The sequence below is a fragment of the Falco rusticolus genome, chromosome 5 (assembly GCF_015220075.1).
Source record: "Falco rusticolus isolate bFalRus1 chromosome 5, bFalRus1.pri, whole genome shotgun sequence".
NCBI lineage: Eukaryota > Metazoa > Chordata > Aves > Falconiformes > Falconidae > Falco > Falco rusticolus.
In genome coordinates, this window is record NC_051191.1 from 87251501 (window position 1) to 87277804 (window position 26304).

At 40.0% G+C, this 26304-nt stretch overlaps 1 protein-coding gene across 1 annotated transcript in view; it reads right to left on the minus strand.

Annotated features, from left to right (window-relative positions):
- The window catches only part of LOC119149024 (limbic system associated membrane protein), a 1019865-nt gene that overhangs the window by 568288 nt on the left and 425273 nt on the right, over nt 1-26304 (minus strand). The window lies entirely within an intron of this gene.

Here is a 26304-nt window from a genome sequence, read left to right on the forward strand (position 1 = left end):
CATTTTCCAGCTCTTTTCCTGTATGATATTCCTTAGTGTTATTTTACATGTTTAATGAAATCACATTTCACACAAAAGTACAAATAGATATAGATCATTACTGTACTTCTGCAAGACCTGGGCTTCAACATTGTAAACAGCATTACAGAGATCCTTGGGGTTTGAAAATGAAATGTAATTTTCAATGTATTCTGAAAAGAAAAACAAAATCTCACCAGACTCATGAGTTGCATCTGTGCTGCTGTCTTAATTCAGCCTATACACCCTAAAGTTAAGGGGAACTCCAAAATCTCATTAAGGTGCCCCCTCAGGACACTCTACCTCCAAAGACCTTCTTCCAGTAGATAGATGCACGTGTGGCCTATTTGCTCCATTAAAGTCTTTAACAGCATTTCCACTCCAGACCTGAAGCTAACCGAAAAGTCCCTGCTAGCAATGCCCTGAGACCACATCCAACTTGCATAAGTAATGGAGGTTAGAACACTTTTGAGGACCAGGGTCACAGCAGATATTCGTGTTGCCTCACCGGATGAACATACAAGTATGTTTTCCTCTATTTTGTAAGTGGCGAGCAATACATTTCACAGTCATAAGCAATTCACCATTTTCAGAATCTATCACGTGCTATTTGCAGCAAAAATTGATTGACAGATGAAACACCTGCTTGGCTGTGGCATTCTCACATAAGTTTTCAAAGGAAATGAGTACATTTTTCTGCAAATCTATGCCTCTTTTGCTCAAGGACAAATTTTTCCTGTGCTGCCAACCTGGTCTCTTTTAGTGCATTGACCTCTATTTCTGACACTTTAGTAGTTTCCTCAGAATCACTGTTCATTTGAGGAACAGTGGAAAATACCTCTGACCTCTCTCTGAGTTTTCAAGCCCTAAATGACCTTCATGTATCATTTTAATCATATTCCCTTGTAACATGTTTCAGACCATCATTCTGGTGCCCTTAAACAAAATCCTTTGCAGCACTGAGAACTTCTTAACCCTAAAAAAAGATTGGGCACAAACGTCTGGCTAATAGTTTCAATGATTTTCTAAAAAAGTCTATTACTTAATTGTTTTATCAAGACAACTCTTCATATTTTCTTGATATTAGGAAGGTGGTTTGGTTTGGTTTTGGTTTGGTTTTTTTTTTTTCTTTATTCAGATTGACATACCCCTGGTTGGCTGTGTGCTTTCCTATAATTTTTTCTTGCAAATGCTCAAGAGTTTAACTGCAGTCACCAGACCTCTTCCTCTACTTTTCAGTTTGCAAATCATACATTTGCAGCTGGACAGAAAAAATAATTCCTCTATGCCTGGCAGGTGTCTGCCCAGTCCTTCCTGGGAACTGCAATGAATGACTTGCAGTCAGTTTCAGCTAATGCCAGCCTCCAACAAATACATTCTGGAAATTTTTCATAACCATGAGCTAAGCTAGGACATCTTTCTTCAGTTGTGTATACTGAGATTCAGGTTTTGCTGCAGCTGTGATACACAATCCTTTGACCTTCAATTTTGAACGCTTCATAGAGATAAACGCTCTAGTACCTGCTCTGGTAGCTTCTACTAGCCCTCTGTTAAGACCTTGGTCGTTAGTTGCCATTTATTTCTCTAACTCTTCATGAGAACATGTATCCTATCTCTACTGGGCATCTTTGCATTAATATGATCTCCAGTTGCTGATCTGAACACCGATACAAAGCCATATATTTACCAAGCTGCATGCATCCTTGGTCTGTCAGCGTAGGCTTGCTATTGACAGCCCGATTCTTCTTCAGATCTGTCCGTACATGCTCCCAGTTACTGTCTATCCCAAGGAATTTACATACTCCCTCACTGTGGCAAGCATCCCTATTAGCATCTCCAGCACCACCCCAAAACACAATTCTTTAGCAGATGCCAAACACAACACAAATTGGTGTTATTTCTTCAAACTGCCAAGGAGGTGGTTGAAGGCATATACAAATTTTCTTTTCTCAAAAGGACAAGCCAGAATTTTTCTGATGCTTTAATCATCGGCACATACTTGGAATTAGTCAATAATTCTTGTAAGGTAATGGAAATTTTTGCTTTTCACATATTGCTTTAATTATGTGTGCCCTAGACACAGGTGTAGGGAGCCATCTGCCACTGTTGATTCTTCCAGTTCCTGCATAACTCCCAGAGCCTGTTCAGCTCCCTCTTTATATCTGTTCTTTAACAGAAAAGAAACTTCTCAAAGGAGTGGTAAGAACTACATGCCTTTGCCACCACCATCCACAGAGGCCTTCTTTAATTCTAAAGGAACACCCTCAAGTTTATCCTTAATTATTTTGCTTCACTCCAATAACTCCATCATCTTGATTCAGCCAACAGCCTGACAAAGTTTTATTCTACAATGACGAGCAATCCTCTGTCACTATTACAAATTTTATCTTTTCCTCAGTGCTTTTTACCCAACAAGGATCAGCGTCCCTGTATTTTAAATGTTGGCCAGGTGCATTAATTTCTCCTGCCTCTTCCTGTGTGTCTCAACTGAGTATGGAGCCTACACAGTCAAGGCAAAGGTGCAGAACAGTTTTGTGGTTAAAAAAATGCTCTGAAAACAAAATGGGCATTCATACCTTGACAGAAAGATACCAGAGGTATATAACATCAAATGTATCATACATGCACGGTATATAGCTAGGGTGTCCTGGATTGTTCAGAACAGGTACAATCCTTAGAAGATTTTCTAAACAATTCTTAAATTATAAACTGTTTGGCGTAGTAGGGCAAAATTTGGGGTTCTGAGTTAACGGGAATACGGCTGAGTCATTAGCTGAAAGTCCCTTTTCCTACACTGCAGGCTTTATACTTTGTTGAGCCAAATATGCTGCTGGACCACCATCTGAGAGGACACGCACCTTGCCTTTGGAAGCAGTATGCTTAATGAAGTCTTGAAAATCAAAGAACTTGCATTCTGAAGCCATCATTTAACCTGCTGCCATATTTTTTTCTTAATACAACTAATGTACTGATGAGGTGAAAAACAGGACAGGACAGGGAGAGGTTTCTCTCTCCTGAGGTATCATTTTAGTGGCAAAACCCATTATAGGCTGATTACAAACCCACCTCTCATCGTCATACAAACAAGTGAAAACCTCTTATTCTTTTGCATGTCAAGGTTTAAGTTACATTGACAAGTAGAATTTGTTCTCAGATTTTTCAATACATTAATCTCTTTTTGAGGTAAAAAATATGAACAGCTCTTTTCCAAATTTTTTGTGAAGTGTCTGATGTTTCTTTGTGTCCCTCTGTCAACCCAATGAAATCACATTATATCACAGAATCCAAAACTTAAGTAGATTTTACTGACTATCCTCCAGGCAGCTTCACTGTTCATTTTTAATCCATGTAGAGTGCTTAAATACCACAGTGATAAGTGTTTTATACAGGCATATAGATAGATTTTGACATTGGTTCACGAAACAGGCAGTCTTCAAGGGCAGCAATTGTGGAATCCCTAAGAAATTGCCACCGTTCAGGAAACAAGACATGATTGTCCATCATTGTAGATGATGGATAAAATAAAAACTTGTGGAATAAATATATTCTGTGACAGCACCTGTCATTGGTGAATTCTTTTGCACGCCACATCAAAGACAGTGGATGATATATGGAAGACAGTGGATTTTTGGCTGACAGATAGTTTTCCACAATTTCCAAGCTGCTAATGGAGTACAGATATTGTTTTTCGGTTCTCTCTAGCCTGGCCAACACCTTAATTTAATATTGATATTTAATTTGTTTCTTTAATTTAGCAATCTGGTGACCCTTCATTCCCACTTACTAAGAATTTAACAAATTATGTCATCACTTATTAACAGAAGAGGAAAAACTGAAAGTGAAATAAACCGAGAAGTTCTAGAACAAAACCCTTATATTTTAAAGCTAGTTAAAGTTGCTAAGAGAAGTACCTCCTGTTCCCTTTGTTTACAAGCACTGAGAAGCCTCAAAGTAAACAATTTAAGGTGCCATAAATTTTATACTATCTACAGTATAAGCACTGCATTATGCCAGAGAGAAAGAAATACGTATTTCATCACTGCATAAAGAATTTATCCACTGCTCAAAATAAATGCCCTAATGACGTGTTAAAATATCAGTAAGTAACATCAAAAATAAAACCAGAGACACCTAAACCAATGTTTAGACTTTTTGAAAAAGAGAGAGGGAAAGAAAGAAGATATGGAAATATTGATTGGCATGGTCAGAATTCATGCAGCTCATGAGTCTTAAGAACTGGAATCTGGACTTTGATTTTTAAACAGTGTTTCTCACCCTTCTACCTTTCAAAAGAAAAAGTGAACAAAGTGCAGGTCAGCTCAGTGAGGTTCTTCTGATCATCTGTTTTGCTATTTTCCAAAGCAATGAACAACTCTGATTTAAAAGTTATGTTGACTACCAAAGTTAATTATGATGATTTAAATGCCCACTTTGCCAACTACTTCACTGTTGGGTTACTTTAGTGGTGTCAGCTTCTTTTGTAGTCCCAGATCATCAGTTAAGAAATGGCACAGCAAAATAAACAACATAAGGAGAGGTAACGCCCATAATACATTAATTGTATATCTAATTCATAAAACTTCTTATTTAAGTGAAGCTGAACCATGGTTTCCTCTCTGTCAAAACAGATTTTCACAATGCAAATGGACCAGGACTGAGTCCTAGACAACCTACAATTGCTGTACAGAGACACCGTTATTTCTGCTGCAGGAAGGTCATTTTTCCAGAAGAGCAGACCTTTGGTTTGATGGTCATTTTATATGTTGGCAACTTCAACTTAAAAGGGTTTTGATTTTGTTTTTATTAATATCAAAACGAACAATTTCAGCAGACAGAATGACAGAAATGCTTCTCGGAAGGGAACCCTGGAGGTCATTTAGTCTAATGTCCCGCTCAAAACTAGATCAAATCAGCTGTGGATTTGTTCAGCCAAGTCTTAAAAATCTCCAGGGATGGAGATACTGCAACAACCAAGATACCTTTCCCTATGCAACACTTCCCTCCCAATGAATAAGTTTTTCTTTATGTCTCATCTGAACCCTGTAACTTGTGTTCACTGTGCCTTGTTTTGTCATTTGCCGTTACTGGGAGGAGTCTGGCTCTGTTGTCTTTGCCACTCCACAAGTAGCTGTTGGCTACTATTTGCTCACTCCACTGTCTCCTCTTCAGCAGACAAAATGAACAAAATTCCCTCGATTTTTCCTCATCATCCATGCTTTCTTGGTTGCTGACCATCATGGTTGCCCTCCACTGTACCCTCCCCAGTTTCTTCAAGTTTCTCCCCAGCCCTGTATAACTAGGAAGCCTGAAGTGGACACAATATCCTCATGCAGCTTCAGGATGGCTGCACAAAGGGAAATAAGAGCATCCCTCAGTCTGTTAGCTACACTTCGCATACTGGGTTACATTAAGATGACTGTCTATTCTGCTGGCTCGTGTTCAGCTTTGAGTTTGTTTCCTTAACCCCTAGGTCCTTCTCAGATGGGCTGATACTGAAAGAAATGGTTCCTGGTCTGTACTGACAATGGATTATTCTGCCACAGATGCAGAACATGTCCTTGCTGAACTTAATGACACTCCTGTTAGCCCTGTTCTCAAGTTTCAGAGGGTCTTTCAATGGAAGCACTGGCATCTCAGAACCACATACATGTATCCAGTGCCCCTGAAGGCAACATTTTTCAGACAACCAGATCACTTCTTACTAATCAGGAAACCAAGGGGCAGGGAGAGCAGTACAAGGTAGAAGGTACATGTGACCTCTGGGAGGAGACACTGCCATTAAAAAAAATGGCAAAGCTAGACAAACACAGCTCTAGATGGACTCTCTCAGGAACAAAGCACTAGGAGCAATGCAAGAGCCTTTACACCTCACTTTAATCACAGTATTTCCATGCTATGAAGGGTTGTTGGTGGAGGAGATGGAACTAGCTGATGTCACCTCAGTCTCCTGGGATGAACGCAGTATTACATGACATTGTAACCCCTTTGCTCTTTCTATCAGCTCCTCTCTTGGAAAATTCTGTTGCTTAGAAGATGAAATATATTTAAAAATTAATTAACTTTGGCTAGTCACTGAAGAATTAGATTTCCACTAACAGGGATTCTGTCCGAGTGATGGATACACAGAACACTGGAGGAATAAAATACTAGCCCTTCTTGTCTCCCAAATCTGAATGCTCAGCAATCACACAGCCTTTCCCTTTATCAGTCTTTTTTTCTACACTGCCAACCCTTCTCTTCTTGAAGCCAATAGAATTTGCTTTAGTAGATGAAGGCACATGTGTACTGAAGAGGGTATTTGATCTCTGAAAACAGCTCATCAACTCATTAAATAGAGGTCCATTACACAGCAGAACTGTGAAAGGCAAAGCAGAGTTGGTGGTAGGGACAGAAGCATGGGATTAGCTGAGAACAAGACTGCAGCCTCTGATGAATAAAACCATTTCTGATTTCAGGACTTGAAGCAGGGGCAAGCCTGTGCCGAACAGTTCATGGCACAAGCTTTATATTATGCAGGTTGGAAGTCCCATCTTGTTCTTTCTTGTGTAAAGCACAAGCTGTTTGTCAGAGGGATTCTGTTTGCTCAGCTAGGGGGATGTTACAGAATATAGGCTTGCACACAACAGTGTGGGAAGAAGAGACTCTTCTGATGTTGTTGATGAATCTGAACATAAGTTACTGGTGTGATGAAGTACTTACAGAGCAAGGGCTACCGTTTATTTCCAGAAACAAACACTGCCACAGAATTCATTCCCAGCAGAAGGGTAGAAGCGAGCTCATAGCCCAATTCTTAGTCGGTCATGCAATAAACCTTCAGCTGGTGAGCAATGCTAAACAGGCCTTCATCATGCTGCTTCTTTTTCATGTTTCCTCTCTGGAGTGGGAGGCCTTAATGAGCTTAATTCTACTCTGCAACTTGTTAAAGCAGCAAAGCAGAGGCCCAGACAATTTAAGCTATCAGCAACTCATTTAGAGCAGACCTTACAGATTAGTGATACTCCAAGGATATAACAGATTACAAATAAAATAAAATTTGCTTACCTCAAAGAATCAAATCTTACACACAAAAAAATATCCACATTCATTTGTCAAAGAGAATGCTTAGTATTTAGTGGAACAAAATTAATCTTCAAAATCATCAGGCGTTGGTCCAACACTACATGTGATGTTTGTGAGGATTTGCTTATATCAGCTATAGAACTAATACATTTTGAGACAGTGTTTGCAAGAGTTATGGTTGCTTGCCATGGTGTCCTGACCAGACATAAATGTTGATAATTGGGTTTTTCCCTCTGTGAAATCTCTCAATGATTTGAAATGGCAACTATTTATTTTTTTTTAGTTCCTGTTCTATATTGTTATCAGAAGTCAAAATGGGCTATGACATAGCTGCTGTGTTCTAATTCAGAGCAAGGTAATGAGACTTTTATCTAATATCTGTACTTCCTTATTAAGTAGAAGATATTTATGTTTTATTGTTTTTACATTTAGAAAGGTCATTTAAACAGCAGTATGTTACAAACAATAATGCTGAGCAGGAAATGGAGTGGGCAGAAAAAGTTGACCAAACACCAATATTCAGTACACTGTAATGAGTGAAGCAGCACAGTGCAGGAGATAAGGCTGACCTTAGAGATCCATAGCTGATTAAAGTTAGGGAATGCTGTTCCTGGGCCATCAGGATTAAAAAGACAAAGTTCAGTAAATGTAGTAGCATTTAGTCTCCTGTTTTACATCCTTTTCCACTGGCAACAACTAACCATGTGGCAAGGGGCGAGTGCCACAATGCCACACATTCTTAGCAGTCATTGGTGACTTAAATGGCTGTGAAACGTTGCACTGCAGTCCGACAGAAGTGCTCATGTGGCAAGACCCCTTTATATAGATGACTTCAACCTATAGCTAGAGCTTATTGCCAGGCAGCTCGCAAGCACGCACACAAACATGGTCTTTTTCTTCCTGTCAACTGAGAACAGGATGCATAGCACCGAAGTCCAGCACAGGAAGAAAAGGCACAGAAAGAACAAAGACTTTTTTCTGCAGGTCATGCCGCTAGGACAGTAAAAACCTTGATGCTTTAAGCCCTTGCACAGGCAAGTCTTCAGCAGCTTCCAAAATTTTTTACTACAGTTTAGAAACCATATTTACCTAACATGAACTGGAAGGTATTAGGGTCTATCCTTAATCATCAACACCACTGGTAGGACAGAATTAATTTTATTTTTTGTAGAAATAGTCTCCTAATTTCTTCAGAGTACCAGAGGCCATGCAGTAAGGCTAACAGAAACAAGACTCTTGACCTAAAGAGCGGTAAAAATGTACTGAGAAACATGAGATCCAATGCCAAGTCAGTGGTGGAAGTACAGGGGAAAAAAAAGCAGATTTACCAGGCCATCTCTGTAAAGACTTGCAAGGTAGCCAATGTGTCAGTGGATGCGTTAAGAAGCAAAGGAAACACAATTATACTTTCTCAAGTAATGTCAAGCAGTAACAATTTCCATGGTGACAGGCTAAGCCACCACTTGCAAAGGCTTTTGAGGCAGGAAGGGAGGGAGAGGTGGCAGTCTGATAGGCTGTCAGTGGTAGCTTATTATGTATTTTTGACCATCAGCCCCTTGTAGGGAGGGAAAAGCAGCCACCCAGCCAGGGCAGGTATATAATCTGATTGATGCTTCACATAAGTGGCTTTCAAAAACTTGACTGAGCATGAAATCTCATCATTAAAGTTTATGTCCTGAGTGAGTGGGGAAAAGAGAAAAAGAAGGAAAGAGACCAAACCAAAGGGAACCAAAGCTGACAGAATGATGGCAAATTTACAGCCCGGCATCTACTTATGCATGATTCCAAAAGCTAATCAGCCAACACCAAAACAGGCTTCTGGTTCTGAAGGAAATTAAAGAAGAGTCTTATCCTCTCCTCTTGTGCAGAAAAGTAAAAGAAACCAAAAGCAATAAAATCAAAACCCATCGAATCCCTGGAATGGCAAGTATCTGCTCTGTATGTTTACCAAAGACTCTTAAAGCACTGTGGAATAATCAGGCACAAATTATCTAGGGTAACTATATCCATTAATGCCATGTTTAACCCTCTGCTTTTCTCTGGTTATACAGAAAATATATACTGTTGCTTAACCAGCTTGTAAATCATCCATTTCTGTCTTTCTATCTGCTTAGTATGAGGTGGGCGGGGGGGGGGGGTGCGAAACATGGACATGACAACACTGCATACAAAAGACCCTTCCTGCCAGAGACAGGGGTTGTTAAACCTTCAGGAATAAAAGCCTATCAAGATCACAAAATACTCTTACATAGCTAAGTCTCAAAGGACTGGGGAAGCGTGGAATAGTTCAGCATTCTGATTTGAAAACAAATTGGTCTGCCTCGCTTTGCTCCCCCTTTTGTGTTCTTTTGGTGCAATTATTCTAGCTAATGAGTTTACTGGCAGAAATGTTCACAGAAACAGCAAATTTTAGTGGCCATTGGAGATTATTTGTGAAGAGTGAATTTAAAATTCTTAATCATAAGCATTCACTGTGCAAATGTGCTTCAAAGGCCTGGGCTCATCCCATCAGGGACTAGCACTGCCCTAGGTAACCAATGTGTGCAATCAGAGCTAATCAGTCAGATCTGATTTCAAATAGTCGCCATAAACAGATCATGGACAAGCTGCAAGTAAAAAATTATTCATAGAAATTATTTAACAAATTATTCTGAATGCTGAATAATTCGAGAAGATCACACGTTCGTTGTTCACAGACAATTCCCAGAAAGAAGGGTGAAATTTGTTTTATAAGTTCATGATGGATTCTTCATCTACGGCTGCTCAAAACACCCTGGTGAATAAAAGTTACCCTCAGCCTCTCATAGTTATTTCTAAACCATGAATATTTGAATGGCCACTTCTCTGGAGGCAGCACTGATTTTGGGGTGCCCAAGTTGCAACCAGCCAAACATCCTCCTCCAGCATCATTTCACGGAGCAAGAGGAATGTGGATCTGTGAAGGATGCTGGCTAGAATTAATGCCATTACTATCTGTTCAAACAATCTGTGACACTGATAAGCTCTTCAGTGACCCAGAGCCATTTCTGCTGGTGTTTGACTTTAGCAACTAGTTTGACAGAGGCTGGACAGATTATTCTACTCACTTCCCAGTCCTCTGCCCACACGTTACCATTCCTTCCAGCAGGGCAAAAAAAGATCTGGTTACCCCACTCATCATTAATAAGTATTCATTTCTGAGAAAGAACTTGGCTGCTAGTCCTCCTGAAGAGCACAGTAATGTTGTGGGTTTGGTTTTTTTTATTTATAAAAAAATGAAAAATAATCTTTCCAGCTAATATAGTGGGGCATTCAAGGAAGTAGACTACATATTAATATGTGGGTTTAAACCCTCTACTGGCTGTGAAGAATGCTATTCCAAATAAGTTACAGGTGACAGAAACTCTCATTTTATGTTTATTGTCATTATTTTTTTGAAAACATATCACCCCTAGCATCATACCACAACTGTATTCAGATTTCTGAGCATCACCTGTTCGGTACTGGGCTCTGCACCCAAAGACTTTGATGAACAAGAGTCATGAGCACAGCACTGAGAAAAGTAAAAAGTTTAAGAAATGGGACATAAGGATACAGAAGAGAGAAAAAAAAAAAAAGAACAAGAATGACTTGTTTAGTCTAGAAAAATCTGAGGTATGACACGGTAACACTCTCTCATTATGTAAAATGCAGCAAAGATGATCAAAAAATGATCAGTTCTTTTCTCCATGTCTGCTGAGGATGGAATAGGACATAATTTATTGTGCAAATGAACAGAATAAGATTAGATGTTCAAAAGAAATTTCTACCTTTAAGAGTAAGAACCCGAAGCTCACTACCTTGGACAGCTATACAATATCTCTAACAGGTTTTTCTTTTAAGGCAAGGTTTGACAAACTTGTCAGAATGGCCTTAGCAACCTGACCTTCTCCTGAGCTTCAGGATGGACTAGAAAACTTCTTGAGAGTCCAACACACTCATGCGCTCTCTAAGCTCTGCTCTCATAAAGGTCTCAGCCTGATTTTCAGGAGACCCCTTGAAGTACCCAAAACTATACCCCCCTCCATAAGCATGGGGACTGTTCCACAGTGGGTAGAGAACTTAAGAGTATTGTCATAGTCCAAACCAAGAATGTTTTAGTCCCCCCTCTCCACACCCAAATGGTGCCATTTCTGTCTACTTTGTCTTACTGTAAGGAGTGCTGTTTTCAGATGCAATGCAAAGGGTCACCTTGCTACTGACAAGAAATATGCCCACCACAGAATTTGAAGATGAATTATATTTATCTGCAGTATGCTTTATATGTAAATTTTGCATGACTGGAAATAAAAGGATGTTTTATAGAAGCACCTATTCGTTCCTCACCAAATCAATGAACAGAAATACCTTAGACCCCAGGAAGAAAGATGATTAAACTAAAGAGAATGAAAGATTGCAACTCACATGTACTTTTGCAAATTTTTTTTTGCACAGATTTAATTGCTGACACACACAAGAGACTCCAGACATACTGCAGCTGCCTTTCAAAGTCTTATCACGCCTGCATGCAGGTGACTGCTGCTCTGAAGAGCCATTCACCAACACACCAGCTGTAGTGAAGACTTTTCTCAAGACTTTTAAAAACTCTCCTTATCTCTCTTTGAACACAGAGCATCTCAGGTTTCCAAGGTAACGTGACATGCTGTTTTTCTACTCACCAGAACACCGTTTTTTAAACCTTTTTCCTTTTGCAAATCTGGGTAAGTCAATGCTCTCCAGTCTAGAAGACAAACAGAGCTCCAAGTTCTCAGGTTTTGTCCCTCCCATGCTCTACTATTTTTTAATCCACTTGCATACTCATGAAGAAAAGCACCATGTCTACCTTACCTGCATTCTGAAACTCTTCTGTTCCTCCAAGACACAACCAAATGTTTTATACATTCTAGGAAATGCAACCCACAAGGATTTATTCGTGTTTGCAACTTTTCTTCATTTTGGTCATATCTCAACCTCTTCTTATTTGTTATTTATGCACACATGTGTGGTTAGTGTTTCAGATTTTGGGGATGTCAGCTCGAAGACCACAGGGCTAGTAAAGGTAAAATAAAGCACAATCAACAAAAATGTTAAATTCAAATTATTATATTGAACAAAGAGGAAATGTGTCCAAGCCTGGAACTCTATACTACACAAAAATATCTTCCTTCTCATAACCATTTACTCCTCTAGATTTTGCCCATAATGCTTTAAATGCAAGCAAACAAGTGTCATCACCGTGCCTCTCACAGGATGTTCTCTAAAAATTTCCAACCTCACATGTGAATAAGTGTGTCCTGTCTTACAAAGAGTGTTAGAAGTGAAATCACACAGCCCATGAGGGCTCGCAGATGAGCACTATACTTCTGACCAACTCTGCCTTGGGTCAGAGGTATTCTGCCTCTGTATGAAATAGCTGTTCTTCCTGAATTCCTACAGATGAGAGTTCCTGTCTTGTGTCTGCATGAGTCAAATGCTGCTTCTGTAAAACTGGAAATGGATGCTCACAGAAACAAAGCATTTGTTTTTTTCTCTGTCTCCCCAATTGCACCTTCTGTCACCCACTACCAGTTCCAGGCAGTGATTCAAGCAAAAAATCCATAGGAGTAACGTGGAAAAAATAAGGATGTAGAGACAGATCATCTCCACAAATCAATTCCTGTATTCCTCAGGCTTTTAACTTTAGGTTTTGATTTTCAGACCTAGTGTAAGTCAGTTATTTTTTATTTATCATATAAGCAAGAAGCTTGTTAGACCAACTCTACTATTCCCAGTCAGTCAGGTACAACACAGCTGACTGCACTTCAAAACCCAAGTGTCCTACTCTTGATAGAGCTAAGGATTTCACCCTGCCATTTTCACTTACATTTGTTGAAACCAATACTGTACAAACTGTATGAAATGGTTGTAAAAACCAAGTCTGGCTACCATGACCTTGTCTGCTCAGTCTCCCACCTGCATCAATATCAAGTTAAATTGAACTAGTAGCAATTTTCCTGTAAAAGTTGACACTGCTGTGGACAACACTACCGAGTGCTTCCAGGTCCAATGGGTAAAACATTATTTTCCCTAAAAAAATTATAGTTTCTATAGTACTTTGAGGAAAATTGCTGTGGACAATAGGTCAACACTTCAATGTTGTGATCACATGATGACTAGTGCAATGACTTCTGGGTGAAAAGGTTTGATGCCACAATAGTTACGGAATCGCTGATAAAACTTGCATGCTTTTCTACCAGTTTTGTAGGTGAAGTTACAGGAAGCTGGAAGGAAATAGTATTCCTAAAATAACATTCATATCTAATTAACTGTGTTCCAGAAACAAAAGCCAGAAGCAGTCTTTCCCTGTCACTATGTGACTGTCCACATCTACAAACAAGCTGGTGTGTAGGGGAGGAGAGGGGAGAAAGGAGATAATGATTTATATGTAAGATCTTGGGAAAGTTTTATTGATATTAATACCTGACAAGCAATGCACTTCTGCTCTTAGCACACCTGTCAGGCCCAGGTATTTTGCAGCCAACTTAGAATTCACTGGAATGTTCCTACCAGCAACACTCCAAGAACTTCAAATGACCTCAAGCTGAAGGTTTGGGAAAGAAACAACACCTCAGCAGCAATGAAGATTTGAAACGTGCAAGTGACACACAGGGAGCCTCAGTGGTCCACTGTGGCTGGACTGGGTACACAGTAAGACTCATCTATCCATCTTGAACTACATTGAGATTGAAATTTTTCCTGCTGTCAGTTCTGGAACGTGTACCTAGCCCAGCTGGCAATGACCTCTGAATTGTCCTACAGTCACGTAAGGCCCTGCATCAGCCTCTGCTAAATGAAAAGCACAGTTGTTAAAAGGCCTAAGAGCTAAGAAGATGCATTCACTGCAGCAAAATGAGTTATTCTGCTCTCTTCAGGTTTACCTGGCAGATAAAAATCCAAGATGTTAGTTGGGATAAGAAGGGCTGAGAAAATAAACTGAAAAAATAAAAAGACATAACCTATTAAAAATGATGTCTCTAATTTTAGCTTTTAGTACAGGACTTGGGGCCGTGTATTTTTCATTTTGAAGGTAGGAAACACAAAATATCTAGATATTTTTTATATATATATATAACAATATAAGAAGCTTATAGGCATTTGAATACTTTGGTCTAGGTATGTGAAACTCGCTTCTACTCCCATTAGTTTGCTCAGCCAGTGGCTCCTCTTTGGGCCTAAAAAGGGCCACACCACGGACATTATTCACATGAAATTTCCAGTCTTTGGTACTGCGCGGGTTCCTTTCTGAAAATTTTCTTATTTCCAGCATTGTTCATCTACCTCAAGCCCTTCTGAATCTAGTAAAATTCCCCAGAGCTTTCTCATTCTATGAATTTACTTTCTCAAAACACTTGAAGAACAACAACAAAAATATCTGGCTGAAGTGAACTTTTACCATGTAAATCCCCTGTGGCTCAAACATGATTTTTTTTTTTTTCCAAGCTGAATAGAGAATACAGAGGGAGAGGGGGAAGTGGAGCAGGATTGTTAAGAGATGTAAAGCAAATATCAAGTCGTTGACACCCAATGAATTTATGAAGATTTTTTGGCCCTTCTTAAAATCTCTGAACTGCAGAAACCAAATACAAACACTTATTACTGCTGTAGACAAATAACCACTTTGAAAAGACAGCGAGAACAGAAAAGGATGTCAAATCTTATTAAGAGGCTGAGATCTTGGGAGTCATTCAGCATTCCCCCACATCATGGGAAGAGGAGACAGAAACAAGTCCAGACAGGGGCCTTAATGGTGAGGTGAATTCACAGTGCCTAGCAGCTCCTAGAGAGCTCAAGGGGAGTCCAGGTTGTAGTCCTTCCTGTCCCACCCACTGTTTTTTGCCCACTGAAGGATTTACTGAACTCCTTTTCTCCTAATTTATTTTTATTTATTTTGACACATAGCAGCAAGGGAAAGAAAAAAAAAAAAAGAAACTGCTAGTAGGCTAGAATATGTAATAACCTCCCCTTCCAGATATTTCCCTTCAATTATTATGCAACATCACTCACACCATCTGAGGAATGAAACAGAACCAGGAATTTTCTCAAGAGCTGTGATCACTTCTTCCATAGCTGACTGTGGTCCCCAAACTATGTATTGTTGCTTATTTTGCATACCCATCAGTGATCACACTAATACCAAATGTCTCACTTTGCTGCTTACATTCAAAGGGAAGGTCCTGTCACTCCCAGAACATGCCTGGCTTCTTGCATGTTAAATAGGTACCTGAGGTTCATGTTGATTTCTGGATCCAGCCCTCGTTTGCAAGGTGGAGTGACCAGTCACCTTTCCATTTTGATCTAAGATAGTGCTCGGGCTCACAGAGGTTAAATGCTTTCTTAATTCACCTTTAACTTCTCATTTCCTCGCTCTAGAAACACCCTCTCAGGAAGGGAAATGAAAATGCAGTATTGCTGCAAACTACCATCAAAAAAGACCAATTTTCCTCCCACCTTCTCCTGCTTTATAGAAGTATAATTGTGCTTATTTAAGTAGAGCTATTCCAGATTCTCTATGTGAGTACCTATGTGTGTGAGGCAGAATATATGTGTAGGATCAGATTTTAGACCTTTCCAACTGCAGCGCTTAATGCTGTACAAAATGTCCCACGTGTACCTCATGTCTGGTATCTTCAAGAGGTAAGCAGACCTTTCACCCTCAGCTTCCCCTGGCCCTCTCTTCCTTACCCTTCCATAAAGCACAACTCCTTTCACTGTCAGGTCCTTACATTTTAGGCACAATCCTCCCTTGATGAAAGTAGATAAGCCCTAGGGCTTCTGGATAGCTGGAAGGTTAGTAATTACATTGGCCTTTCCTTTAGCATCTCCTCTCTTATAGCTGAGAGAGAGGTGTGAACTTCAACAAATCACAGAGTTTCATGATCACCATGGAAACGAGGGATGAGCACCTCTTGTGATTAAGACAAATGACTGGTGAGAGGGTGCTGTCTCCTCTCCCCCTTATTGTTTTGCATCAAATATCTAAAACTTTGGAATCTGAAACAAGTCAGGAATGTTAAACAGATGTAACAGCAACAGTTCAGAGCAGTTGCGTAAAGAACAGCTCATGTCTGTCCACAAAAGGAATTCACAAGCACTTTCAAAATCTCATACTGGCTTAAAGAGGTATGGAATACTGTTGGTTCCCAGGACAGCCCCAGGCTGGGAGTGCTAAGGGGGCTGCAGGGCAGCAATACTTCTGAGATGTTTGGGCTGATTCTGTTCCAAATGGAATGTCATGTTCTCGGGATGGTGCAGCATAAGGTACAAGCAGGTGTTCGCAACCCACATGTTGCTAAGAGATGTCATGTGGGGGTAGGCAGCACTGGCATGTTACTTCATTGGAAAATTTTTAAGTAACATAGTATTGGGAAATTGGAAAGGCACAACAGCTTGCAAGTTTTTTGTGCCCTGATACTCCATGCATTTCCTCCCCTTCTCCCACCCAATAATGGGAATTTTCTACTTCCTCACCAGAATCCATAGACATTTTCAGTGTCCAGACAGATCATCTTCATTACTGAGAACTGAAGCTGTGCACTTCTACAGATAATGTCTAGCGCTACATGAAACTCGTGTTTCAAGAAGCTGAACTCCACTGTGCTAGATATTGTAACGTGAGCACAGTAAGAAGGACACTAACGCCTGCCTCAAAAAGCTTTAAGATGACAAGACAGTGAAAAGGTGGATGGGAAGAATAATTTGGTTTTACTTTATATGGTTGTATCTTTCTTATCCAAGAGGCAAATTTCCCAAGGTCTCAGATAAAGTACATGCCTGCAACTGAAATTGAACCCGTAAGTCCTGGCTTCTATTACCTTAATTACATAATTAGCATCCTCCTGTAATGGATGCTATCACTAACACATCGTTCAACACACAAAACCTAAATGAATGGAAGTACCACATGCTATCACACTAGAAGGTGCATGCCCTTCAATATCCATCAAAACTAGCTTGTTACCAGGAACAGTGTAGTTTCAGTTAGGCAGACCCCTACATTTAATTATTCAACTCGACAGAAAGCAAATGAAATTTCCCACAAGAATACCATTCTTCCGTGTCCTTTATCTTGTCCTTGGCTTTGCTTGTACGAAGACATATCCTGAATCCTGTGTGCAGGAAGGGCTCCTACACCTCACCTTCCCTGAGCTTCTTGTATCAACTGACTTCCATCTATCTTGCCTGGAAACTAGGTCTCAGAGAATTTGCCTGATGCTTTCTCATCAAGGTCTGCAGATCTCCCTGTGCATTCAGAAGTCTTTCATTTCCCCTGTGTTGGTTGTTCCCCACCCCTAGTGTAGTTCTCAAATACATTAAATCACAATACTTGGACAGCACCTAGAAAAAGAACTTTCCAGGTTGCTTGAGGTGAGTACATATTATTGTGAGCTAAGGAATAAATACCCCTACACTGGGCCATGTAAAATGCTGTAAAAGCATCTTAACAACTGTTCTGCAGTTCTGCGGTGGATTTTTTGGTACATCAGTAAGTAGCAGGTGTATACAGAACATAAAGCTCACAGTGCCATAGGTACTGGTATATTCTACATAGATATGTGTTACCTAAAGACTCAAACAACTCCTAAGGTGAAAGAGACCTTTGGCGGAGAAAAGCCTACATGTGAGATATTTCAATTCTATGTTTCAATGCTTCCAGAAGAATGAGGGTATCTCGTTTTCATCATGCAACACAACTGCTTACTTATTGATGCTTATTTTTGCCTCTCAAAAGTCTGACACATCTGCAAGGATGGAACACAAGTTTTATTTCTTTGAAAACATATGCCTCTGCACTTGTACTCAAGCGTAAGATCCAATAGCTCAACATTACACAGCTTAGATGCTCAACAATGCAGCTTCCGTACACAAAGCCATGTGATTACAATGTATTACACAGATGCTTCAGACATGCAGGACTGACATAACTATGCAAGAGAACTAATACATTTAAGCAATTATGGCTAAAACATTATTCCACAAATGTTATGTAAGACAACTTCATTTGTCTAGTCACTTTCAAGAAACTCACCTGCTAGTGAATTTCTTGCCAAGAACCTTCATAAAAACAGTGACTTCAAGAGAATACAGGATTTTTTAAAATTAATTAAAAACCATATTAAGGAAATGCAATATCCCCTGCTAAGATCAGGGTCACACGGTAACTTAGTGAACTGATGGAAAACATGTTATTAGTTACAGAGTATTCAAAATCCAGAAATGTCTTTATGCTAGCAAGTAACTCTGAATGACAAGTAACTGAGGAAATCTTAAACTTGTCAAATCAATTCTCCTCCTCCAGTGGTTCACACAACTCCGAAACGGAAGAGGTAACAATGATAGACGTGGAGAGGTCATCATACCACTAGTCATCTCTCTCTAAAAGGCAGATCCTCACAAGCCTTCCCAGCCTTCTGAAATCAAGTAATAACAGCAAAATCATATTTAGAAGCATATTGATGGTCCACTGAAAGCTATCAGGATTTGTCTCAGCTCGAATAGGCTTAAGACTCAGCCACTGATTAACTTTCAAGCTGTCAGTACTCTGCAACATACAGTTATTTTCCTTGGTATGTGTCTGGTTCATCAGTATGGGAACAGCTTTTGTCATACCACTGCTTAAACTGATTTAAATGTAATAGCATGGTATAGCGGTAGAAGGAGGAGCATAATAATACAAGGAATTACTCCTGAAAGAGTAGCAGGGACTTTGCCCTACCTCATACTGCTATATTCTCAAAGAGGAGAGAAGAAAAAATCAACAAGGGAAAGATCCCAAACTTCATCCCAATCCTAGGAACTGTTTGCTGCTGTTAGCTTTACAATGTAGCTCATTCACCTCCTGGGACCAGCCTCTGCTGCTCTTAAGGCATGGACAGAGCTGTGCCAGGGCCACAAAGAGTTTTCACAAGAAAGTGGATATACAGAACCTTTGCGTAGGAAGACTGCACAAACTCAAATATTACTGAACACAAACTCTTAGCCTGCAGAAAACAAGATTATTACTAAAGTATCCATGCCATCAGCAGACTTGCATTCCACTGATGCTCAAGTGTCAGTTGTGCTAGTGTTCAAAGATGAGTGATGGAGGATCTATTCCAGTGTGACCCAGATAGTAAGGTCTGAGCAAATCCCTTCCCAGATTTCCTTTTTAGGAGCTTCCCGTGACCACACCACTCCGGAGACCTTGAGCTTCTTTATAGTTACCCATTCAGCAACACCAGAAGGATGGAAAGCACTGAGGTGCAGGGATCCAGGTACTCCAGAAATCAGTAATCCACATGATTTGGTTTGCCTATGCTAACTAGCTGTGTCTACTTCTGCCATACAAGAACGATTGGGTTCACTACAAATACCTAAAAGTTATTTTTTTGTTTTACCTTGGGGTGAAATACTGATTTTCTGTGGAAAGAGTCAGCAATAAGATTGTAATATGCACTTGCACTGGTAATCACCACATTGTTTTAACAGGACTTTCTAGTAAACTGAGAAGTGAGAGTCCCAAAGCACTACAGTTACCTCAGCATCTTCACCTGCCCATCAGAGAGCTTAAGGAACAGAGTGATAAGCAGCTTGACAAATTTAAAGAGGACAACTAGAGGAGCTGATGTACAATCCAGGTCTCCCAGTGTTACAGTCCTTCGGAGTTTTAATTACTATACAATGCTGAAGGCTGAAAAAATACCAGCAAGGCCCATTAAGTACCAACTAAAAAGGAAGGGTAGGGATGGCAGCAAGTCCAAAACCACCTGCCATCTTGCCTGGCTCAGCATACTTGGAGCCTAGATGCTCTTTCAGCTTGGATCACTTTTCTTCAAATAGATAAAACACACTTCTCTAATCCACACCCCCTTGTTCCACGTGCACTAGAGAAAGCTGAAGTGGATCATAACGAGGCCCTGTTCTCTCTTCTTGCCTGTGAGTTGTTTTAATATGCACTAAACAGTCGCTCTTTTGCAATTCATTTTCCTGCTTGCTCCCAGCAATGCCTCATTGTTTAGACACTTTGATGCACTGGTGTCTACGAACAACTTGCCAGCAGCACCCACGCAAGCAGAAACATTTCCAGGCCTCAAAAGACTGACCCAGAGATATTTTTTTCTTAAAGCTGACATTTTAACAGAGCACCAGAAGCAGGAGTCCAGCTTGGAGTGCCTTATCTCTGTCTTCATGGAGTTTATGGATTTAAAGGGACAAGGAAACATTTAAAGCATCAAACATCCCTTTACAGGCAAATGTCATCACTTATATTTTCTGATTGCCAGGTTGAGATGCTTCCATTTATTCAGTCCTTCTCACTGGACTTAATTAAGCTGTGGAAGTTATAAATAACCAGACTGCAGGATCAGTCTCATTAAAAATTAAAGTCCATTAAAAAAAATCTGGACTATTCATATTATCGCATGAAAATCCACTATATGTTTTCCTTTTTAATGAGAAAATACGCAGATTAAGCCACTTGAGAGTATTCTTTTCTGCAGCTTTGATTTTAATTTTAAAAGTGCAAAACTGGAAAAAAAAAAAAGAACAAAAAAAAAGTTTTGAGACCAGGCAACTTCACTGCTAACCACCAAAACTGCTTTTGATTACCTTTGGAAAAAAAAAAGACAGCTTCAGAACTATTTGTCCCTTAATCTCTTCATCACAAAAATAATGATCTTTTCTTGGATTTAAACTTTACTTTGTAGTATTTTCAACCTACACAGTTCTCAGCTGCGCTGCTGCATGAAGTCTCATAACAGGAGAGAAAATAGCTTGCTACAGTGAAACAAATTAATCTACTTCTACTACCCTAGTTGAGTACCTTAACAAAACCTACATTGACAGCAAAAGTTTAGAGAGAACATTAGATTTCAGTTCCCATAATGAATTTAAGGAAGTAAGTACCATAATCTGAGATCTGTATTTTGAAGCAATCCTTTTGAAACTCATATGACAAATTATTGTCAAGTTAAAAAAAATATATATAAACCACCCCCTATAAATAATCACTATTAATAATAGTAACATTTTTTCAGATTTTTGAGATCAAGGTTGAGACTATACACATGTAATATTTCTCTATATTTTTCTGCAACCAGAACAGCAGAAAACTGTTTCCACCTACTTTGCATATTTAAAAAAATAAAGCAGAAGTTCTCACAAATACATTTCAGCTGTTGGGGTCTTTTAGGGAAGAAGGATGCTCACAAGGCTCGTCATAAATTCACGAGTTGGCAACATGACGCCAACAGAAAGCATGCTGCTTGACAGACACTGCTTCCTAGGAATAAGGAGAACTATATTTGGCACCATTGGACATGCTTCTGAGACACCCCTTAGGGTAAAAATCCTGCCTCTAAGGGGGTGGTGGAAATATAGGAATCTGGACAATACATTTTTCTTGGTAAGCTATTTTTCACCCCCTAGGTCTGAGCCAATGCAGAAGGAGCAGTGGTTACACTGCCAGAGAACAGCAGGGCCAGATTTTGCCAGAAGCAAAAAACAATTCAGCGAGGAAGAAAATGATCCCTTCTCTTCCATCTTCCCTCGGGCTTCCTTACAACTTCTCTCAACGACTTGGAGAAACCAGGCTCCCAGGGACAGAAATACCAATATAATCTTCAGTCCCTTAAATGTAAAGACTATCTGCCCAAGTGTCGGGGGGAGAAAGAGCTTTCCAGCCATTTCAGGAGTTGGTGGTAATTTTTGCTCCCAGGCTATTTGTAATGATGCCTCATTTTCTTCCAATGCCATATAACTTCTCTATTATCTACTGGCATTACAGCTGTTGATTTCTTGTGTTCTCTGATGGGACTGTGCTGGGACTTTTTAAATCCAGGGCCCAACAAGAGTTTCGGAGGGTACTGCCAGAATAAATGACCATAGATTATTCTTAAATTGCAGCTGCAAAGTCCTACCCAGTGGTTTTGTAACTGCCATCAGCAAAGTATTAATGGTAATAAAAGAGATATCTACAATTGGCCCTCTCAGACAAACTATGTGTAACATATTCCCTATAATAAGGAGCTCTGCTTAGACCGAGGCATCAACCTTAATAAGCTACGCTACTCCTACTGCTGCTGCTAAGAAGCTGTTCGGACAGTTCGTTAAACACCATTTTTTTCTGCGGTTTGAAATCTAGCAGTACTAAATGTATTTGCCGTGAAAATGACAGGCTCAGCACTACATCTGGGGAAGAATTGTTGGAGAGGGTTTCATTTCATTAAAATGTGGTTTTTGTTTTATCTGGTTTTCTTTTTTTAATAGTGCACCTAGTTGGATAAGCCAGTCCTCCTGTCAAAGCAGCCCACAAAACTGTTTATTGCACAACGCTACAGAAATGCGGTTGCTTCCATGGCAGCAACCAGTTAGCAGGGAAAGCACCGAGCTGAAGAGAGGCAAAGAAAGCTACGGGCAATGTAACAGAACCTACCACTCTTTCCACAGGGATTGCAACAGTATGATTATTTTTATGCCTATGCTGTGTAGATGGGCCCTGTTAGACTTTCTGGTCTTTTCAGAATGAAGAGCCTCAACCTGTACCATAAAGGCCTGACAGCAGGCTGCTGGACTGGGGAGATGATACCTGTGCTAGATGGGACTAAAGCAAGCGCCCTGCAGAGAGCATTTCAGTCTCCCTGAAAATGGCCCATGAATAATCTGCAAACTGCACATAGCTGCGTTGATATTCCAGAGCAGTGAAAAAGCCCCTGGACAGACACATCAGGCAGAAGACAAGTAGGAAGAGGGTGATGACAGGTACAGAAACAAAGGAGGAGACCAGGTTGCTTTGATGGCAGCTTACACGTGTCACCCCCACAATGATCCTAAGGAGAAAGTGCAGAGAACACTATGTCATTCTCTCCAGATCACGTTAACCCTTCAGAAAGAAAGTGGGAGCTGGATGATTCAGTAACTCTCACAATCTGTTTCAGGCTCTAAAGAGAAGCAGATGCTGTTTCCTCTCTCTCCTTCCTCATCTCCTTCCCTTTCAAAAACAAGGAGCCCTGCAAAATCATTCTCTCCGCGCAGAACAAATAGTTCATTAGTGTTTGTCTTTATGAGAGTGGGCAAATAGATTTTGTACCTTGTCTGATCAACGTTCGTGCCAATTTTTCAAGGCTGCTATGCTGGAGCCAATGCAATAACATTTTACTATACAACACAGATCCAAAGGGATACTTAGCATGCACTGAATCAGCATCGGTGCAAATCCCCTGGCTAGTTGCACTAAAGGCTGCACCCGCTCTGCAACAGTCCTTGAAGCCTCTGTAGTCAAGAAATGGATGAGGGCTGATGTAGTGGTGAGGGAGAGCGTAACCAAAGACATAAATATATTATATCCAGCTTGGATCCTGACAACTTCAGTTTCCTTTGATTTAGCTTCCCCACCCACAAAGAGAGAATATGGAAACATCAGCAACAGCTCCTGGACTTCCCCAGTAGTGCACAAGTGTATACAGCTTCTCAGAGGGGAAAGCCAGAGAAATGGATGGGACTGCCTTAGTACAAGCTTTAAATAATCAACATATTGTGACTGTACAGGCAGGCTCTAAAATGGCTCCACTGGGAAATGGATGGGAAGGCTAAAGAAGAGGAAAGAAACAGAGATGTGAAAAGGAGCAGAAGAGAGGGAGGTAAAGTAACAGGAAAATGAAAGCAAAAGTTTTGCAACATTGGCTACACCAGCTCTTTGGCAGGGGTTCTATGAACCCCGATGTGCTGCTCAGAACTGGCCATTTCCAAAGATGGATTAGCAAATTAATGTAAGCAGAGCATAAAGTTGCTGACTGTGGTGGTGTTGAGTCACCTTGGGCCTCATCAGCATTGCTAAACATCGCCCGTAACCTTTCCATTATCACTGAGGGTCTGCACAGCACCAGGACCCAACTGCTCCAATAATTTCAATTACTTTCCCTGACAAATTTTATGTTTCATGTATTTTACTGGCCTGATAATTATGATTTCTCTCATTTCTCGCTATCGAGCTTAATGGGTTCCAGCACGAGTGTACGGTTTCAGAAATGAAGTTCCACTTGAATTCACAAGTTATTATCTACTTTCGCTAATGGAATTGGAAAAAAGAGAAAGAGTGGGAAAGAGATAAAGGATGAGTAGAGAAGGGAGAGCACAGAGGAAGAGGCAGACGCATGCATGAAAAAAAAGACTAAAGGAAAACATGTTGACAAAGGGAAAAACAAGAGAGAAAGAATAGAGACTGAGTTAAGACAAAGATGAAGCACAAGGAGGACAAAAAACAAAAAAGGATGTATGTGAGAATGAGATAAAGACAGAGACAGACAGAAAAATGTGTACACCAACAAATGAGAAAAAGCTGTGTAAGGATCAGGACAAATAGCAGTGGAAAACCCAGCAACATTGAAAGCATTAAGTAAAACTTTCTTGCAATACGACTGAAGAGTTGATAGGTTATCTCAAACCTTGGGCAGGCAGCAGAGGTCTCTGCACCTTCCCCTACTGGCCACAGAGGAAATGATTAATATCCCTAAAATAATCTTATGGGCAACAACAGATCTCCCAATTAGAGCTACCTGGAAATTAAAGTGTGTTAAAGATCCTGGGAAAAAAAGGGGGTGCAAAATGTGCTCCTTTGGTGGTTTTTTTTTGTTTTTTTTGTTTTTTTTTTATGATGGACCTGTCCTTCAAGAAGATTTAATCAAATTTGTTGTCTCTGCAGACCAAAGCTGTCAACGCTCCTTCTTCTGACCGGCCCCAGTGTGTCAGAAGAAGTATACAGAGTGAGCTGGACCTGTCATTCTTGGAAAATCATCATCAGAGTTGTTTTTAAAAAAGGTACATAAAAAGTAGCAATTAAGTAATAAACCCAGGTATGGCCATCCGGCAGTAAGCTGTGTCTTTCTTTCCATTTATACCACTGAAAACATCTACCTAAATTCAAATTAAAAGACCCACATTCCCTCCTTCCCCACCTGTACACAGACACTCAGCATGGAAATGTTGCCCTAATGTTAGTGAAGAAAAAATTTACAACAGTGACGGTGCGATTTGTCTTTCCAACTTATTACTGTTGCCTAAAGTGGGTGAGTATGTCTATCAGGAAAACTTTTGAAGCTGAAAAAAAAAAAAAAAAAGAAAGAAAGATTTTCCTGTAAGCTTCAGGAAGTTGTTAAAAGAAAACAAACATCCCTTAATGTTGCTATTTTGACAGCAAAGCATTTTAAAGAATTAATGACCCACTTTACCAGAGATGTCTATGGAGATGATGTTCAACTCTCCTGCCCAAGCTCAAAGGCACAGGGACACAAATAACCTGGTTTGGGATACAGTGCTTATTCAGGATGCAGACCATCTGCAACAGGGTTAATATCACTGGAGCACTGAGATGAAGAACATACATCCAGAATGCCATCACACGCTGTCATTGTCATGGTTCACTGGTGGAAAGGTGTTGCTCTGAAAATCACTTACAAGCAAACCTTGAATGTCACGAGCTTATACATGGCCTTGAGTAGGACAGAAAAGTGAATACAAGGAGCAGAGCCATAACAGGGAATAGATGTCTTGCAGATTTTTCCTAGATGTTCAGGCAGGTGTGAGGGATAATAATAAAAACCAGAAAATCCAGACTTCAGAATTTCTTCCAAGTAAACATGCTAAAAATCCCCTTTAGGCCAGCCTTCATTCCCCCCCCCCCACTCCCCCCCAATATTTAAATAATTCAGTAGAGTTCTCATGATACAAAGTCACTCTAAACAAGAACAATCATCAAAGCTGTATTCAAAAATATCTAAAAAGGAACTCCCCATTATCCTTCAAAATTATTTTTTTTAAGGAAAAGAAATCAGTGTCTAATGGAATAAATTGTAAAGAACATTTTTCTGACCACTGTGAGTGTTGCTATGAATTAATTACTTCTGTTGACAATACTTGAACTGTTTTCAGCAAACCTGCAGATTTTCCTACATGTTTGATGGCATTTGGTCAGGCACTAGAAGAACTTCCACAGCTTCACTACTTCTCCCCTAAACACCTCTAAAAGGAGCAAAGAATGAAATTTAAATCTTTACATGATCCTCAAGACTAGCACCATTAACAAAGAAAAGGAAAATAAAAGAGGAAAAGGTCTCTGCTGCTTGCAACATTTTGTTCCTGCATTCATTTATCCCTTAAATGACACAAACATGTTTTTTACCAGTGCTATGTATCTAAAGGCAAAAATAGCCCTGCATCTAA